The sequence below is a fragment of the Pan troglodytes genome, chromosome 23 (genome assembly GCF_028858775.2).
Source record: "Pan troglodytes isolate AG18354 chromosome 23, NHGRI_mPanTro3-v2.0_pri, whole genome shotgun sequence".
NCBI classification, from domain to species: Eukaryota; Metazoa; Chordata; class Mammalia; order Primates; family Hominidae; genus Pan; species Pan troglodytes.
The window spans coordinates 51,460,472-51,479,434 of NC_086016.1; the positions used below are offsets into that span (position 1 = coordinate 51,460,472).

Consider the following 18,963-nt stretch of genomic DNA (forward strand, 5'->3'; position numbering starts at 1 on the left):
GAATGAATGTCTATTTATATCCTTTTCCCAGTTTTAATTGAATTATGTCTCTGTTTAATTATTGACTTCTGTATTCTTTATATATTCTAGACACAAGTCCCTTCTCAGAGATATGACTGGAAAACATTTTCTCCCATTGTGTACGTGTCTTTTCACTTACTTGGTGACATCCTTTAAAGCACAGTTTTAAATTGTGATGAAGTTCAATTAATTTTTGTTTTGTTTTGTGCTTGTGCCTTAGGTGTCATATCTAAAAACATCCTTGGTCAGAGAAATTTACATCTATGCTTTCTCCTAAGAGGTTTAGAATTTTTGCTCTTGTATTTTGTTTTATCATATTTTAGCTAATTTTAATATGATGGGAGGTTTGTATTCAAATTTATTTTTTCCATGTGGATATACAGTTGACTCAGCGCCATCTATTGAAAAGATTATTCTTTTTCGCCATTGAACTATCTTGGCACTGTTGTTGAAAATCATTCGATCACAAATATCAGTGGCTATTTTTAGGCTCTTATTTTGTTCCATTGATCTTTATATCTATCTTATGCCAATACCAAGCAGAAGTGATTACCGGAGGTTTGTAGTAAGTTTTGAAATTGAAAAGTGTGTGTCCTTTAACTTTATTCTTTTTCAAAATAGTTTTGGTTATTCTGGGTACTTTGAGTAGCCATACAAATTTTAGGATGAGTTTGTCATTTATGCAAAAAATTCAGCTGGGATTTTTGAAGCAATTGCACTGAATCTTTAGATCAAATTGAAAGGAATCGCCATCATAAAAGGAGTAAATCTTCTGATCCATGAACATATGGAATCTTTCCATTTATGTAGGTGAAAAATTTCTTTCAACACGTCTTTTTATTTTTCCTGGGTATAAGCTGGGTATTTCTTTTTTTAAAATTTATTTGTAAGTATTTTATTTTTGATGCTGTTGTAAATGAAATAATTACTTAATTTCATTTTTGGATTGTTCATTACAAGTATATAGAAATTTAACTGAGTTTTGTATATTGATCTTGTACCCTGCAATCTTGCTAAGCTCATTTCTTAATTTGAATAGTTTTTTAATGGAGTCCTTAGAATTTTCTCTATACAAAATAATGTCATCTGCACATAGAACTAGTATTCTTTTAACTTTCCAATCTGGATGCCTTTTATTTCATTTTTATTGTCTTATTTTCCTGGCTAGAATTCCAGGACAATATTAAATAGAAATGGTGAGAGTAGACGTTCTTGTCTTGTTCCTGATCTTAGGGTGAACACGTTCAGTTTCTCGCCATTAAGTATGATGTTAGCTGTGATTTCTTTGTAGAAGCACTTTATCAGATTGAGGAAGTTCTCTGCTATTATGACTTTGTGGCATGTTTTAACCATGCAGGGGTATTGAATTCTGTTAACTCAATCCGATAAATGGATGCCTTTTCCTGCATCTATTGAGGTGATCGTGTGAATTTTTTTCTTTTTTTTTTATTGACACGACACATTATTGCATTAATTGGTTTTTAAATGTTAAACCAACTGTGAATTGCTGGGACAAATAATGCTAGGTCTTGTCATAAAATCCTTTTTTATATATTGCTGGATTTGTCTTGATAGTATTTTATTGTGGAGTTTTATATCTATATTCACAAAAGATGTTGCTCTGTAGTTTTCTTGTGATGTCTGGTTTTGGTATCAGGGTAATACTGGCCTCAACATGATTCAGGAAGTATCTTCTCACCTATTTTGTGGAAGCGTTTGTGAAGAATTGCCATTAATTTTTCTTAAAGTGTTTGGTAGAATTCACCAGTGAAACCATCTGGGTCTAGGCTTTTCTGTGTAGATAGTTTTTAGGTTACTAACACAATTTCTTCACTTGTTATAGGTCTATTCATATTTTCTTTTCTTTCTTCTTAAGTCATTCAGGAGTTTGTGTCTTGCTCTAAATTTTTCCAGTTCAACTAACTTTACTCATTTGTTGACATACTGTGTTTGTAGTATTCCATTATACTCCTTTTTATTTCTGTAGGGTTAGCAATGATGTCCCTTCTTTCAGTCCTAATTTTAGTAATTTGAGTCTTCTTTCTTTTTTGCTTCATCAATTTAACAAACGATTAGTCAATTCTGTTGCTTTTTTCAAAGAACCAACTTTTGGTTTCATTAATTTTCTCGATTTTTCTATTCTCCGTTTCATTACTTTCCGCTCTAATCTTCATTGTTTCCTTCTTTCTGCTTGCACTGGAGTAATCTGCTCTTCTTTTTCCAGTGTTTTAAAGGGGGGAGTTTACTTTATTGAGGTAAGATTTTTCTTTCCCTTGTTTTAATGCAGGCTTTCACAGCCATGGATTTCCCTCTAAGCACTGCTTTTGCAGCTCCCATGAGTCTGGAATCTGCACATGCCTTTCCATTCATCTCCACATCTAATTTCCTTTGTGATTTCTTCTTTGATTCACTGGTTATTTTGAGTGTGTAAATATTTTTCACACATATACGGATTTCCCCAATATCTTCTGTTATTGTTTTCTAATTCCACTCCATCATGGTAAGAGAAAATACTTTGTATAATGCTCATCATCTTACATAGCTTATCTTAATGGCCTGGTACATAGTCCATCCTGCTGGTCATTCCATGCGCACATGAGAATAACGTGTCTTCTAATGTCATTGGGTGGAGGTTTTCCTAAAGGTCTGGTAGGTCTAGTGGTTTGCAGTGTTTTTTCAAGTCTGCTATTTCTTTGTTGATCATCTGCCTAGTTGTCCTATACAGTATTAAAAGTCAGGTTTTGAATTCTCCAGTGATGATTGTTTAATTATCTAACTTTCCTTTCAACTCTGTCTGGTTTTGCTTCAGGTATTTTGGGAATCTGTTATGAGTTTTTTATATGTTTATAATTATTATATCTTCTTGTTAGATTGACCTTTTGTTATTATAAAATATTTCTTTATCTAATAACATTTGGGGAACATCTAAAGCCTATTTTGACTAATATTAATATAACCATTACTATTTTCTTATGGTTACTCTTTGCATGATAATTTTTTTCCATTCTTATACTTTCATCCTATTTGTGTATTTAGATCTAAAGTCTGTCTTCTGTAGACAGCATAAAATTAAATCTTCTTTACTAATCTAGTCTTGTAATATGTCTTTTGATTGCATTGTTAATCCATTCACATTTGATGAGATTATTGATGCACTTGGATTTACATCTTCCGTTTTGCATTTTGTTTTCTGTATGTCTGATGTTTTGGATTCTTCTCTTCCTTCTTTTCTGTTTTCTTTCACACTAAGTGAATATTTTCTAGTTTAATGTTTTAATGGTTTTTCACCGTATTTTTGAGTTATTTCATTTATGGTTACTCTAGTGCTTATTATAAACTTCATAATTTATGTGAGTCTACTTTAGATTTATATTAACTTAATTACACTGAGCTATAGAAATGTTACTTCTTTATAGTTCCGTTCTCTCTTCCCCCTTCCTGTGCTATTATTCCTGTTATAAGTTGTGGACCCAACAATCTGTTATACTTATTGCTTAGTTTTATGTCTTTTTTAAAAAGTTGAAAGAAGAAAGAAGAGTAGATATTGATTTATAGAGTTTGTTACAGAAATCCTCTTATTTAATATTTTTGCATTTTTTCGTTTACTTGGGGATGCGAGTTACCATCTAGTGTCATTTCCTGGGTTCAATACGCATCCCCCGGCTCTGCTCCGTGGTTTGGCTCCGCAGGGCCGGTCATGCTGGACAAGCCTCTGCTTCTCCGGGTGAGATTTCCTCCTGTGCCTCACTCTTTTGAACCCTGCGTGGCCGTGAGGTTTGGCTGAACGTCAGGCCCACCGAGCTCCTCCTGTGGGATGGGGCGCGTTCCCATCCTGCCTGCATCCCATCCCGCCTGTATCCCATCCCACCTGCATCCCATCCCGCCTGCATCCCATCCCGCCTGCATCCCATCCCGCCTGCACCCTGCCTCTGTCCCTCCTGTGGGATGGGGCGCCTTCCCATCCTGCCTGCATCCCATCCTGCCTGCACCCTCCCTCTGTCCCTCCTGTGGGATGGGGCGCCGTCCCATCCTGCCTGCATCTCATCCCGCCTGCAAGCTGCCTCTGTCCCTCTTGTGGGATGCGGCACGTTCTCATCCTGCCTGCACCCTGCCTGCACCCTGCCTCTGTCCCTCCTGTGGGATGGGGCGCGTTCCCATCCCGCCTGCATCCCATCCCGCCTGCATCCCATCCCGCCTGCATCCCATCCCGCCTGCATCCCATCCTGCCTGCATCCCACGCTGCCTCTGTCCCTCCTGTGGGATGGGGCGTGTTCCCATCCTGCCTGCATCCCATCCCGCCTGCATCCCATCCCGCCTGCATCCCATCCCGCCTGCATCCCATCCCGCCTGCATCCCATCCCGCCTGCACACTGCCTCTGTCCCTCCTGTGGGATGCGGCACGTTCCCATCCTGCCCGGACGCTGCCTCTGTCCCAGTGCCATGCTCTTCTTCACCCACCAGGGACACAGCACACCCACCCTGGGGCCTGTGGGGATAAAACCCATTGCTTCCCACCATCCACTCAAGCACGGAGCCCGCTCGGTTTCTGAGGAGGAGTCTGCCTTTCTGTGTGTTCTCTGGGAAATCCTTTTCATGATAATCGAACTCTGCCTTTGAAACTCATCCTCTAAAGTAGATAGCGGGGCAGGGCTGATTACAGAGGACGGAAGCCCAGGAGCCCCAGGGCCTGGCATCAGCTGCACCCTCGGCCTCCCCAGGCCCCAGGAAGCCACCCTGCACCTCTGTCCCTGTCCTCGGGATGACTGACACCGATACCCCGAGTGGCTCCGGGCAGCAGCGCTGGCAGACAAGGCCCGCCTTCCTGCTGTGCTGATCATTCCACGACAAGCCCGGTTTCTGCACTTCGGTGTGCTCGCTGGGGATTCGGCGGTGGACGTGTTCCAGGAAGCTGTCCCTCCCGTGGCAAAGACTGAGTTATTATCAGCCTTCCGTCTGCTGTGGGAAACGGCGGGGCATTTGCATCTCGTCTAAAACGGGAGCATCGCCTGGGAGGCCGGCCCCGCCTGCTCCTGAGCTCTGAGGCTGTCTCGTTCAGAGGAGTCAGCTTGGGCTGTGCCGCTTCTACCGGGTACCCGTCAGGGAGATGGATGGAGGCGGCCGAGAGTCTCTGGGAGCCGGATGGATCACTGCCCGTGTGTGCATGTGTCCCGCTAATTCACAGAGATGCAACTGCCCAAGTGTGCTGCTCAGAAGGTGTCCCTGGTCCAAAACACAGCTGTTCTCAGGTCCTGCTTGAAAACAAGAAATAGGACATGTAAATCGGAAGGCTCCGAGTTCTGTCATTTGCATGGAAGAAACGAGTTAATGTTAGTATTTTGCTTCCAGAAATATACAATAACAGTGATAAACTATCTCCTGCGTATGTGATACTTTCGAGGGCAAACCTGGTGACAGGGACAAGAGGCATCAGAAACGTAAACAGGCTCTGGGTCTTTTCTCCTCCCCTCCGGAGCAGAGCTCAGCACACGGGAGGCACCGAGGGATCTTCCTGTAAGTGGACGAATGAGCTCTGCCAGTTCCATCCCCGGGGCTGCGTGCAGGTGCAGGTGCAGGTGCAGGTGCAGGGGGCAGGGATGGGGCAGCCCCAGTAGCTAAAGCCATAGGGACAATCCAGGGGCTGCCCCGCCCAGCAGGGCAAAGAGATGAGACGGGACAGTGGCTGGGGGCAAATCAGGCGCTGGACCCCCAGCCTCGGGGGCCTGGACTCCATCCAGCACTCACTGAGGGTGGTTGATACGAAGCAGGGAGTAAAGGGGAAGTTGAGGACAATCATTCTGATATAAATTCTATGCCCGGAGAATGACGCACAGTGCCTGCACAATGCCGTGTAATGTAAAAAGCCCAGAGTACTTTTCAATTCAAATCAAGGAGAATCTCCTAACTCCGAGCTCTGCAGATGCCAGTGAGAGGCTGAAGGGATCCCAGCCTTGAAGACATGGGCCTGCGGGCTGTTGGTGTCTCTTCTTCTTCAGCCTCATGACCTGAATAGGATGCTGATGGCCAGGGAAAGCACCCAGGAGAGTTCGGGGAGGGTGATGAGCTCGGGGCCATGGGACTGTGGGTGAACTGGAAGGGACGGCACAGCCCAGTCCAGGTCAAGGAAGAAGATGTGAGGGAGAAGAATCACAGGAACAAGCCTCCTCCGAGACGGGGAGCTCTGCGGGCCACGGGGCCCTCCCTGTGGGCTGGGTGCGGCTGAGCCGGAGTCTGAGGGTCAGAGTGTGGGATTCAGGACACTCATTCTCCCTCGACCTAAGAGAAGGGCAGAGGGCAGTGAGCCAGGACTGATGCCCAGGAGACCCCAGCCAGCCTGGGGTCCCCACCTCACACCCTGAGATCCGGAGACCCGGGTGGATGTGGCACACCCACTTCATGGCTGCAGGATCTGGAGACCTGTGGGGTCAGGCTTAACAGGAGGGGAAAAGAGCACAGTCAACCTTGAACCTCCATAAGGAGCATGAGTGTGTGAAGTGTGCGTGGTGTGTGGTGTATGTGTTTCTGTGTCTGTGATGTGTAATGTGTGTGTATAAGAGTGGTGTGTGTGTGGTATGCGATGTGTGTGTGGTGTGTGTTTTTCTGTGTGTGTGATGTGTGGTGTATGTATAATGTGGTGTGTATATAGGAGTGATGTGTGTGGTATGTGATGTGTGCATGGTGTGTGTAGTGTATGTGTTTCTGTGTGTGTGACATGGGGTGTGTGTACAGGAGTGGTGTGTGTGGTATGTGATGTGTGTGGTGTGTTTCTGTGTGTGTGACATGTAGTGTGTACAGGAGTAGTGTGTATGGTATGTGATGTGCGCATGGTGTGTGTGTGGCATGTGGTCTGCGTGTTTCTCTGTGTGTGGTAGGTGATGTGCGTGGTCAGTGTAGAGATCAGTAATCCTCAGCAGCAGCAAACTCAGGCGTTCATTCCCCTTGCCCTGTGTAGCCCCTAAAGCCCGCAGCCTCGGAGAGACTCCCTGGACTCCCACGCATTGACTCACCATTGTCCCTGCCACCCTCCCTCCCCAGTGCAGCTGTGAGTGCATCCTGTGGGCTGCCAGCTTTGGCTGTACCCCTTGGGAGACAGAATGGAGCACCTGAGGTCACGCACGCAGGCATTGCCCATGCCGGGAAAGGCGTTTCAGGAGAGCATGCCGGCCTCCTGGTGCACAGAACTGCCGTCAGGACATTCCCTGGAGAAGGGAACAGAGGGAGACTTACAGAGGAACACCCACCTCCCATGGCCTGGGCTCTGCCACCCCCTAATTGCTGCCACCAACAGCCATGAAGAACGGTCTGAAGGGCTGACACAGGTTCTGTCCTTGAGTCGACTGGACCCACCTGGGGCTCCTGTTCAGCCTGGTGCCAAGCTTGAAGGCGGCCTGTCACTCCAGCAAATGCAGAACAGTGTCTTGCCTTGGCAGCTGCTCACGTGCTCTCAGGCATCAGCTGTGCACCCCACCTGGCCCTCAGCTCAGTAGGCAGGACTGCCACTGTTCCTCTTCCACACGTGAAAGACTCACAACCCCCCGAGATGAAACAGCTCAGCTTCAGTCCCATGACGGGGACTCCAGGCCCTGCACAACCACCCACGTCCCCACTCTGCTTCCAGGCAGCCTGAGTGCTCCAGAACCTTCTGGGTGCTGGGTCCTCCCTCTGAGCTAACTGGAAAACCAAATCCATTTGTCTAAAGAGGTAATTGCAAATTACACTATAAAACATCAACAGAAAACATATTTGTATTGGTTTTGTGAACCCTAAAAGGCTGTGACTATTGTTTTTCTACAACCTCACAAACTGCCCCCTCTTGCTGCTCTCTTGAGTGAGGGCCGTCTGAGGTTTCCGTGGCCCCCTCAGCCCTGAGCAGCAGGGAGACCTGCATGGGTGAGCGGTAAAGACCTTCTTGGCAGGTGCCGCACCCAACCTACCTCATACGTATCCCACCGATCAGCAACAACCCCATTTCCCTGCACAGACTGAGGTTAGATGAGCCGACAAGGCTGCTCAGCATTTCAGACTCCCAGCACCATCCCAACTCCCCAGCCCCCTGCACAGACAGTGAGGTTAGATGAGCCGACAAGGGTGCTCAGCGTTTCGGGCTCCCAGCGCCATCCCGACTCCCCAGCCGCCACTCTCTCAAGGCAGTTGTTGTCTGCCAAGTTCGTGGATGTTAACAAAGCTCACATGGTTTGTGGGTAGCCAGGGAAGTGGTCAGGACACCTCAGAGAGTCCCAGCAACCTCCCCAGCCTGACTGCACGGCTGCAGCACAGAGCACGTGTGGAGAAAGCTCCTGTGTTCCACTCCCATCCTCGGCTGGTCCTCAGGAGCCAGGCCTGGCAGGATGGGTCTTCACACCTACTCGCAGAGGAGGGGGCTCACAGATCAGGGGCCAGGGCCCCATCCCATGCCCACCGCTGGGAGGAATTGCCCGTGAGACTTTCCGAGCACAGGCACCTGCTTCCTGCCACGGTGAACGCCTTGTGGTGGGTGGGGCTGTCCTGGCTCTCTGGCGACAGAAAGGCCCTACCTGCCCAGATTTCAGCCAGGCTCTGGAACATCCCCTGGGCCTATCTGGGCTCATCCCTATAAAACCTGGGTTTAGCAAGAACGTGACTGAGTCAGTTCAGCAAGAGCCCCTGCCCTCGACACCACATCACCCTCATGATCTGTTCAGGCTCCTCATTGTCCACCACACCCAGGTAATGCCTGTCACCCTGGCCCATCCTCAGCGAAACCGTGTTGGGTCAGTGTAGCCAGAATTCCCCTGCCCCGATGTCTCCTCTATGTGACTTGCCGTGCCCTGCCCCCACCCTGCTCCCGGGCTATAAACTCCAACTTCCCATGCTATATTTGGTGTTGAGTCCAATCTTCCCCCACGTCTATCGTGATGGCCCTGAATAAAATCTTCCTCATTGTGCTTCAGCAGGTTCTGTTGCAGTATTTTTTCTTTAAAGCCAGAGCCACGAGGAGACACAGACCTGGTGCAGGGGGCCTGCCGTGCTGGCGGTGTGAGCCCAGAAGAGTCCGCTCTGCCACGGGCTCCGCAGTCGGAGAAGAAGCACACACGTGTGAAGACAGGTGGGAAGCAGGCGGTCCTCCTGGGCAGAAAGGCACAGAATTCAGAAATAAAACACGTGCTCTGGAAACTTCTAGAAGACCTGTTGGGTCAGCAAGGCCCTCGGGCAGCCACTAGTGCCCGGCAGTGAGGCTCTGAGGGGATCAGACCTGAGCCCAGACAGCATCTGATGCTGGACAGTGTTTCTGCTGATGGCCGGATGGCGGACCTCAGAGGGAGAGCCTGGAAGATCCCCTGTGCTCAGGCGATGCAGAGAATGCGACTCCCAGGCCCTTCTCTCCTCACCTGCCAGTGCCCCACAGGTCACGAAGGTTTCCTGGCCTCACAGTGGGTGCTGCGGCCACGTCGCCTGGAAGGCGAGGATGCAGTCACTGGTCCTGTTATTGCCCCTCTGTGGGAGCTGAGCTGCTCACCTGAGACCGTGCATGGGGCTGTAAATCCCAGCCCCTCACACAATGAGATTTAATATTTGATGTCAGATTATTAGACTATAATGAATTTGCTGCTTTAATATTGATGAATAATCAGTCCTATTAAGGCTATGGGATGAGAATTTTGTGCAAAGAGAAAAATCAATTGCTAAATCAATCACACGTAGCCCTGAGTGAGGCAGCCGGGTGGCACCGCTGTGGGGCCGAGGGCTCTGCACCCCTGCAGAAAGACTGATCTACATGTTCACCTTGGGCCATGAAGGGTGACTTCCTCCTGAAGAGAGCTGGAAAAGTGAGGATGCAGCCTAGACACTCGCATGCAGGCACGGAGAAACAAGAACCGAACTGCGTTCCCCCAAATTCCTATGGTGAAACCCTCACCCCAATGTGATGGTGTAGGAGGTGGGCCTTCAAGGAGGAGGTTCAGACCAACTGAGGTCTTGAGGGCGGGGCCCTGATGCAACAGGGCTGGTGTCTCTGGAAGATGAGTACCAGGGCTCTCTTCTCTCTCTCTCCCTCTCTCTCCCAGCCTCTCTCTCTCTCTCTCTGTCCCTCTCTCTCTCTCTGCCATGTGAGGACACAGTGAAAAAGTGCTGTCTGCAAGACAAGAAGAGCCCTCACCAGGCATCAAACTTAAGGGCACCTCAATCTTAGATTTCCAGGCTCCAGACTTGCAAGAAAATAAATTTCTGTTGTTTAAGCTGCCCAGCCTGTGGCATTTGTTATGCAGTCCAAGATGACTGGTGCAATCATGATAAATCCCTGTGAAGTCTGACTCTCACATGATCTTTGGGTTTGGGTTCAAAAGAGGTTTCTGCTCCACCAACCCCAATACAGGCTAAGCAAATGCATGAGTTTGAGAAACTTGCAAATTAAAATAAGAGAACCCCACATGCAAAAGGAGACAAAGGATGTGACTGTGTCATGACAGAAATCAAAGAAGAGAAAGCAAGAACATTGGGTTCCCTCACCTTCCAACGCAGTGACCATGAGGAAGGCATGGACTTGGCCTGAGCCTGTTTCCCCAGGTACAAAATCAGAGTGTGTGCAGACATCCTTTCTTCAGAGTGTTCATACAACACTAGAATACAATAGTGATGGGAGTGATTTGGTTTGAAATTAAATCTGAAAATTGAAGTCCTGGCCAAATGTCCGGAGGTCTGTCAAGCCTGTGACCGTTGGGCAGGATGCTCAGGACATTCCTGATGCTTAGAGAAAAGCCACCCAGGCAAGGGTCAGCTCAAAGCTCACTCCCCAGGGGAGGCTGGAGGGAAAGGAGGGCACAGGCTATGTGTTACAAGAAAAACGTGGGGCTGTAACATACCCTCAAGCTGTGAGGGAGCTGAGGGGCCAAAGAATGCCTGGGACAAGCCCAGCTTGGTAAGGAGATGAGTTTTTTAGGACTCACACAGGAGGCACTCCCAGGCAGTATCAGGACAGCTCCAGGGATCTGCCCCACCACTGTCTCTAAGCGGCTTTTAAGCTAATTTTCTGGCTGTTTGCCTACTGTGTACAATGAGACTCTTTTTCTTGGTAGGTTCCCAGAAATGCTTCGGGATGTTTGGGTTCTCGGGGACATCTGTTCCTCAGCTGGACTGCATGGCCTTGGCTCACTGCCCAGCCTTCAAGGTTCAAGAAGCAAACATGCACTCCTAAGGAACCCAGTGGGGACCCCTCACCCCACACCACAGGCTACGATGCTCTTAGGGGTTTTGGGTCTGGAGACCTCTATTTCCGTGGCACCTGCATGGGACATCAGCCCTGTATGACCCTATTTTCTGTTTCTGAATCTCATCTCAGTGGCCACCTCAGACTCCAAGGAGCCCCAGGGACACACACAGCCAACCCTGATGACGCAAGGGGCTCCACCTTCTCCCCTCCTCTCAGAGCTCCTCCAGTGTTTAGCTGCAGGAGGAACTCCCAGCCATGTGGGTCAGCACTTGTTGGGCCCTCCACGCATCCCTCCTGCACATCGCCCTGACCACCAGGGGTTGATGGTGGAGGGGACCCGCACTTGGGGGCATCAGAGTGGGGTCACAGGGCCCCCAGCACGGCCCCATCTGTCTTAGTGCGTGCATCCCAGGGATGCTTCGAGAGTGTCAGTGGAGCAAATTGGGAACGAGTGCATTCAGGGAGAAGAGGATCTGGTTCTCATCGGACGGCATTCAAATCTCATTTCATGTGTGGTTCCTATAAGCCTGTAGACCTTTCTAGAAAGTCCATCTCCTGCTCACCCAAGGGTGTGTGGGCCCTGGGGCTCAGGACTATCAGCACGTGGTACATGGTGGGTGTCGAAGGTTGAAATATGTCCCCCAAAAAGAGATGCTAAGTCCTAGCCCCAAACACCTATGAACATCCTTCTTAGGAACGCAGTCTTTGCAGGTGGTTAAGGTGAGGTGCACTGCAGGAGGGCGGGCCTAGGCCCTGACCAGTGTCCTTACAAGAAGAGGGGAATTCGGACACAACACCTGAGGAGAAGGCCACAGGACAATGGAGGCAAGAATGGAGTGACGTGACCACAGCCATGGAAAGCCTGGAGCCTCCAGAGGCTGGAAGGTCAAGGGAGGATCCTCCCCAGAGCCTCCAGAGGGAGCAGGATCCTGCCAACATCTTGATTTCAGATTTCTGGCCTCTGGTGCTGAGATAGACACATAATCTGTGGTGCTTTCTCAGGGCAGGCCAGGCCACACCTGCAGTAGTTACCCAGTCATTATCAAGTGAACAATGACCTCTGTGTTCAGGATGATGTAACATGCTTGTTGTCTGTTTTGGTAAATTTGAGCTGAGATAGGTGTCTGCTGAGGTGCAAGCCTCCAGGCCTTTGGACACGTCTCACTCCCCAATCCATGTCTCACAGGAGTGACAAGACATGAGAAGGCAGCTAAGCTAATTTGCCCCCAGGAGACACTTGGCAATGTCTAGAGGCATTTCTGGTCATCATAATTGAGGAGGAGTTGCTGCTGGATCTCAGGGAGGTCTCAATGCCCCTCAGCAGCCCCACGTGCACAGGGCAGCCCTCTGCATGCAAGAAACAGTGGTCCGTCCTCCTCTAAGAAGGTTGAAAATCACTTCTTCAGCTTAACCGGCTCTAACACTTCAAATATGCAAACTCAAGCAAAGCAGAAAAGACACACTTGAGTTTCTCGAAAGCACTTAGATGAGTCTTATCCATCAACACAGGAACGAAGACTGGTTGGACTGATGGGATTGGAGGTGAATGTGTCATTAAACACATCTGTTTTAGAGGGACCAGCCTCTCCACTTTTACATGACATAAACCAAGCAGGAGCAAGGCAGAGACGGCTAAAACCACCACAAATACTCCTTTTTCTCCCTCAAACTCCGGCCAACTTCACACCTGAGCCCCTGAGCAGGACTGTGGCCGCATGACCCAAGTCCAGCCAGTGGATCCAGGGCAGAGACAACATGCACCTCTCTGGGGACGGCTCCTGTTGGAGACTGGCAGGAGGACCCAGGCCCTGGGAAGTGCCCCTTTTACACTAGGAAGAGAGACAGAAATGCAGTCCTACAGGAAGGCTGGGGCTCCAGCTTTTCTATGAGGGCCTCAGGTGCCCATGCGATGCCATCTTCCCCTCCCAGATTATGTCAAATTAAACAAATCCAAATGGAAAAGGAGAAACTTTATGCCAAAAGGCTGAACCCTCAGAATCTGCAAGCATCTCAAAATCATACAGAAAAGGCCTGTTCCCCTATAGGCAGGGGTGAGCAGGGCTTAGCAGACACCCTTAGGGCAGATTGGGTGAGCAAGGTTCATGGGCAGACAGCAAGACCGGTGCAGCTGGACAGCAAGTGTTCTCTCTGAGGCTGACTGGTTCTCTGCTGGTTCTCCTTGGCTGCAGTGGACTGAATGTTTGTGTCCCCCCAGAATGTCTGTGTTGAAACCCCAGCCCCCAGATGATGGTTTTACAAGACAGGCCTTTGGATGGTGATGAAGCCATGGAGCAGAAGTTTCATTAATGGAGTTAGTGCTGCCATGAAGGAGGCCTCGGAGAGCTTCTGCCACCTGAGGACACAGCAGGAAGGCACTTCTCTAAACCAGGAAGCAGGTCCTCACCAGCACCGGGGCTGCCGACGCCTTGATCTTGGACTTACATCCCTTAGAACTGTGAGAAATAAACTCCTGCCATTTGTAAGTTACTCAGTCCATGGGACTTTGTTCCAGCAGCCCCAGCTGACTGAGACCCTGGGAAAAGCAGACGTTGGACACTCTGCACTTTAGTGCTTGCTCAGGCTCAGGCGTGAGCCAGCATCCAGGTGCCTCTGTGGAGGAGAGAAGCCAGGTCAGAGGGGAAGGCATGGACCGCGGGTAACACTTGGCCGGTCTGGTCAGGTATATCTCCTGCTGCAAGAGCAAGGCCATCCCAAGACCAGCAGGCACCCTGGGGGAAGGGCAGTGTGGGATCTGGCTCAGGATCCCCTGGGCATGGACAAGACTTGGGGACTCCTAGGGGCAGCGATCTGGAGCCATGAACAGCCTGCCCTGGCCATGAGCCCTTGACTCAAATAAAGAAAGATGGATTTACATACTTGACTTAAACCAAGTTAGACTACTTGGGAGAAAAAACAACATCTAAAGGGAAGAGAATGAGGAGCCCTGGCCTCATTTACACAGTCTGTGTGTCAGACGCGTCGCTGTGTATTCCCGTCAGAACAGCCTTTAGGTCAGGCTTTACGGAGACCATGGACACGCGGCCTCACGCATTGGAGATCTTCTGGGGTCACAGCTGGGTCATTCCACAGGACAATCTCGGTGTCCTGAGAAGCATTGCTGCTGCCAAGCAGCCAGAGACATAAACAAAGCTATTTCCACCCGTCGTGGGAACGAGTTATCCGTTCTAATCAGAGTCGCCAATTTTGAGGTTACCCTTCACTGTCCACTGGTCACCTAACGGCTGTCAGCCCTTGGGCCTCACTGGGTTGGTCCTAATTACCCGGCTCAGCTTCCTGAAGAAACAGCGGTGACTGGCGGCAGGCGGGGTGGATGAGTCTTCATTCTAGGAGTCGGCTGATTTGACCACTAATACATTGAAACACCAATCTAATCAGAGAGCCAATTAGTCAGCCTGGAGGAAGTGTGGCAGCTAAAATCAACACGTTTGCTGTAACTTGCTGGTGTAATGCCCTGAAAGCAGCCAGTTATTGCTACGGAGTAGAATGCATGGACTGGGGGTCTCCTGTGTTTAGAGAAGCCTGAACCTCACCCCAAAACCAAACCCAGGTCAAACGTCAGGACCTCACATCTGCAAAGCCTCGTTGCTGACTCAGCAGGTCGCCAACAAATGTGCTTGAATGCAGTCCTTTCCAACTTCTCTGTCCAGGTTTGGATAATGAATATTTCGTATTTTGTGTTTTTAGGCCATATGGTTCCTACCAAAATGACTCCACTCTGCTGTGGCAGAGTGCACGAGTTTCCTATTGTGTCACACACTGCCACGAAGTTAGTGGTTTACTACACACGCACTCATGGCCTCACACCTTCTGTGGGTTGGATCCAGGCATGGCTCCACTGCAATCGAGGTGCTGCCTGCGGCTGTGTTTTCATCTGGACACTTGATCCAGGAAGGACCTGCCTCCCAGCTCCCTCCTGTGCTGGAATATTCATTTCTCTGTGGCCACAGGACTGAGGACCCGGGTCCTGCTGTCCTGCTGCTACAAGTCACACACAGCTCCTGGAGGCCATCTGCATTTCCCAGCCATGCAGCCTGTGCACGGCAGCCACTGTCTTCCACGGCAGCAAGGGCGACCACAGAGGAGACGTCCTACCAATGGAAAAGGCACCAGAGTGATGTCCTCACCTGCTCCACATTCTGTGGCTGAGAGGGAAGTCCCAGGTCCCACAGGCAAGGAGAGAGCACATGGGAGCAGGAGAACCAAAGGTGGGGTGCATGGAGCCCTCAAAACACAAAGACAGCCACAGATGGCACAGACACAATAGAGCACGGCCGTGTTCCAGCAAACATTCATTTTCACAAGCGGGCTATGGGTGGAGTCTGGTGCCCAGGCTGTAGCTGGCTGACCCCTGATATGGATCTTATCTTTACGAATAGAACTAACAATTACGAGAATCAGCTCATTTTATTTTATGTTTCACAAAATGTGGGTTATGATGATAGCCATAAGCTTGTGTCATTATTAGACTAGACGAAGAAAAAATCAAATGTTAAGTCCTGTTCTTAACCAATTGTAAGAAAGACCATAAGATTCCCTGGCTGTCCCCTGCAATGTTTTTGATGCTGTCACAAAGTCTTCTCTGCAAACGTGTCTTCCAGGGCCAAAGCCCATCCTGTGAAGCTGGGGTTGCTCTGCCCAGCCCCAGCACCGCCATGCGAGACTCTGCTGTCCCTGGAGGCCTCCTGGACCTACGACAGGGACTCGTATCACTCCTTCAACTTCATGGGATCCTCTTTCCACAATCTGCAATTTCAGATTTCACAGATGCCAATCCGCCTCATTGTCAAGCCGGATGTTCACAACTCACCGTAATTCCAGAGGCCGAGGGACAGAGAAGAGGCTGCAGCAGGTGGGATCCAGGCACTCCCACCAAGGAAGGGCCAGCGCTGGAGAGGAGCCTACATGAGGAAGGAACCGATGGTCCATCAGAGAGACGCTCATGGTACGAGGAGCTTTGATTTCCTGAGCAACCTCAGAGCCGGGGGCAAGGGAGGAGGCGGGATTTCAATAAGGAATATTTGGTGTCTTAGTCTAACCAGGCTACTGGAACAAAGCACCATAGGCTGGGGGATTATAAACCACAGACATTTATTCCTCACAGTCCTGAAGGCTGGAAGTCCAGGATCAAGGCGCCAGCAGACTCGGTGTCTGGCGAGCGTCTGGCGAGCGTCTGGCGAGGGGACCTAAGTCCTTGTTCACAGATGACATGTCCCTGTGTCCCCACACAACAGAAGGAGTGAGGGGTCTGTGGGTTCCCTTTTATAAGGGCAGTGATCTCCTAGGAGGAGTCATGACCTCATCACTTCCCAAACGCCCATCTCCTAACACCATCGCCTGGGGGTGAGGATTCAACATGAATTTGGTGGGACGTGGGGAGGGGGTGAGACAAGCATGTAGTCTACTGCATTTGGATAGCAAGAACCCACCTCTCGCAAACACCGCTGATTGAAAACCAGAAGAGAGAAAACTCAAACTGGACGAAGAACATCTTCAAGGATTTCAAGTTTTGAAATGATTCAGCAGAGCGCGGGAAACCACGGGTGGGCTCCGGATGGGCCGCTTTGTAGCAATAACTCATCGCTTGGGTCCCGCGTTAGAAGCAGGTCTCGGCTCTGGTGCTCAGAAGGGACAGCGCGTGCGGGAAGCTTTGCTGCCCTGGGCGCGGCGCCACCGCCCAACCCCGGCCCCTGCGGTCCCAGAGTGTCAGCCACGACTCGGTGCCTCCTGCCTGGGTTTCTCTGTGCACTTTCAGGCATGTTGAAGTCAGACCATTCACAGTTTTGCCGCAGGTGGACAGGGAGTGCCCCGAGGCTTAGCAGGTGTGAGCTCTCTCTGGGGCTGGCCCGCTGGAGACCGAGGCTGCGGTGGAGAAGGAATGAAGTCCCAACCCCTGGCCTGCGTCAGGTTGAGAACCTCCCACTTTCTCCGCCCTTTCTCCCTCCCTAGCAGCCTCCTAAGGGGACCGCACTTGCTCAGGTATCTCCCGGGGCCGTTTTCCTATTCATCTCAGACTTGTCAAAATGTTCACGCAGCTTCCAAAGCCTTTTACAGGCTGTCAAATATGTAACTGGATTTGAGTCCCACTGTTTAGCTAATGGCTCCTCAGCCTCTCCCATTCCCTGGGGATCTTTTTTATTTAACTTCTGAAATAATAGGTGGAATTTGAATCCTTTCAAGTGACACGATGTATTTTTTCCTCTAATTATCCTGGAGGAAAGTGAAGTGGTTTTTGGGAGCCCGGATGGGGGCATGGGCAGGAGGGACCCCGCCTGGAGGTGAGTGCCGGCCCCAGAGCCTCACGTGGCTCTGAACGATGGAATCGCAGTCACTGAGGCCAGGTGCTGTGACCGTGCACACCGGTGCCAGACACACGAGAGGCGTCTCGGGAGGGGACGTCGTGCAATTGTTCACGATGGTTGCATCCTTTTTTTTTTTTTTTTTTTTTTATTGAGACGGAGTCTCGTTCTGTCGCCCAGGCTGGAGTGCAGTGGCGCGATCTCGGCTCACTGCAAGCTCTGCCTCCCGGGTTCAAGCCATTCTCCTGCCTCAGCCTCCCGAGTGGCTGGGACTACATGCATCCCTAATAGAAGCGGAAACCTCTCCAGACCAACTTTGCAAGCAGACAAGTGCTCTCTGACCAGTGCTGGTTTATCAAGAGGGACTTCCTCCCTCACTCAGGAAAGGGGGCTTTGCCTGGGAAGGGGTTTTGTTCAGAGAACTGCTAGGCTGTGCTCATGCCATAGAAGAGCCTCCTCCCCGGCCCAGGAAACCCCAGGCCCAGACCTTGTGCCCCCACCCCCCGCCCTCTGCCACCTCACCTGCGGAGCAGGCTCAGGACCCCTGAGATCTGGAGCGAGGCGGGGCTGCAGAATGGCAGGTCCCTGGCCTGCCTTTCTAGGACAAAGGTTGCCATGGAAACTCTACAGGTTTCATGGAGGATTCCCCAGCTGCTTAATTTTAAGCTGGGAATCACCAGTAGATACCGAAGTAAAATAACCTTCACTTAAAAAGGGCTCTGCTGCCATTCACAACTCAGGGAACATTCTTTGAAAGGCACGCCTTGGGGAAAAGCTGAGACGGGAACCCTTCAACGTGTTAATTCAGTCTGAGAGTGAGACCTTGGGGAAGGAAGCGGTGAGTCTCCCGTGGAGAAGCTGCTGCGTCTACATTCAGAGCTGAGCACACAAGGCCAGCACTTTCCCCAGGATCCTCCCGTGCAGGCCCCCACAGCCCCCACCACCGGAACGTGTGCTGCAGCCTTTGGGGGTGCTCGGGTGACCACCCGGCTTCTGTGCCACAAATGCCCATGCCAGGAAAATTCGCTGAAACGTGAGACTTCACACTGACCACAGCAACTTTGTATCCAACAAGGTCTGTGACGATTCATTTACTCTTCTGCCAAAGATTTGCTGAGGACCGGGAATGGCAGGAACTCGAAGAGGCCCTGCAGGACACACACTCCCTGCTGGAATCATGGTAGGGGGATGGGGGCAGGGTGCCCAGTGCCCACCACCAATCTAGAAGGCCCAGGGAGTGGGGATGGGACAGCAGGTTCCATGAAGGTGTGGGGTCCAGGATGCAGGAGTGAGGTGTGGCCCACGGCGAGTCCCGAATGTCCTGTGGGGACCGATGGGAGCAGGGGCCTCGGCCAGATGAGATGACCTTCGGTCAGTTTGCCTGGGCAGCCTCAGTGGTCATCTATTGCCTTGTTCTCAGAAGTGGCCTAGTTTAGCTGGGTG

The 18,963-nt window shown here is 50.4% G+C and overlaps 1 long non-coding RNA gene across 1 annotated transcript; it reads right to left on the bottom strand.

Moving 5' to 3' along the window:
- Positions 1 to 4,564: 4,564 nt before the first annotated feature.
- Positions 4,565 to 18,108, bottom strand: LOC107970285 (uncharacterized). The gene is made up of 3 exons (XR_010155918.1): positions 18,043 to 18,108; positions 9,004 to 9,123; positions 4,565 to 5,270 (listed from the first exon to the last, which is right to left on the bottom strand). It is a non-coding gene; the product is annotated as an uncharacterized LOC107970285 (long non-coding RNA).
- Between the last annotated feature and the right edge of the window lie 855 nt (positions 18,109 to 18,963).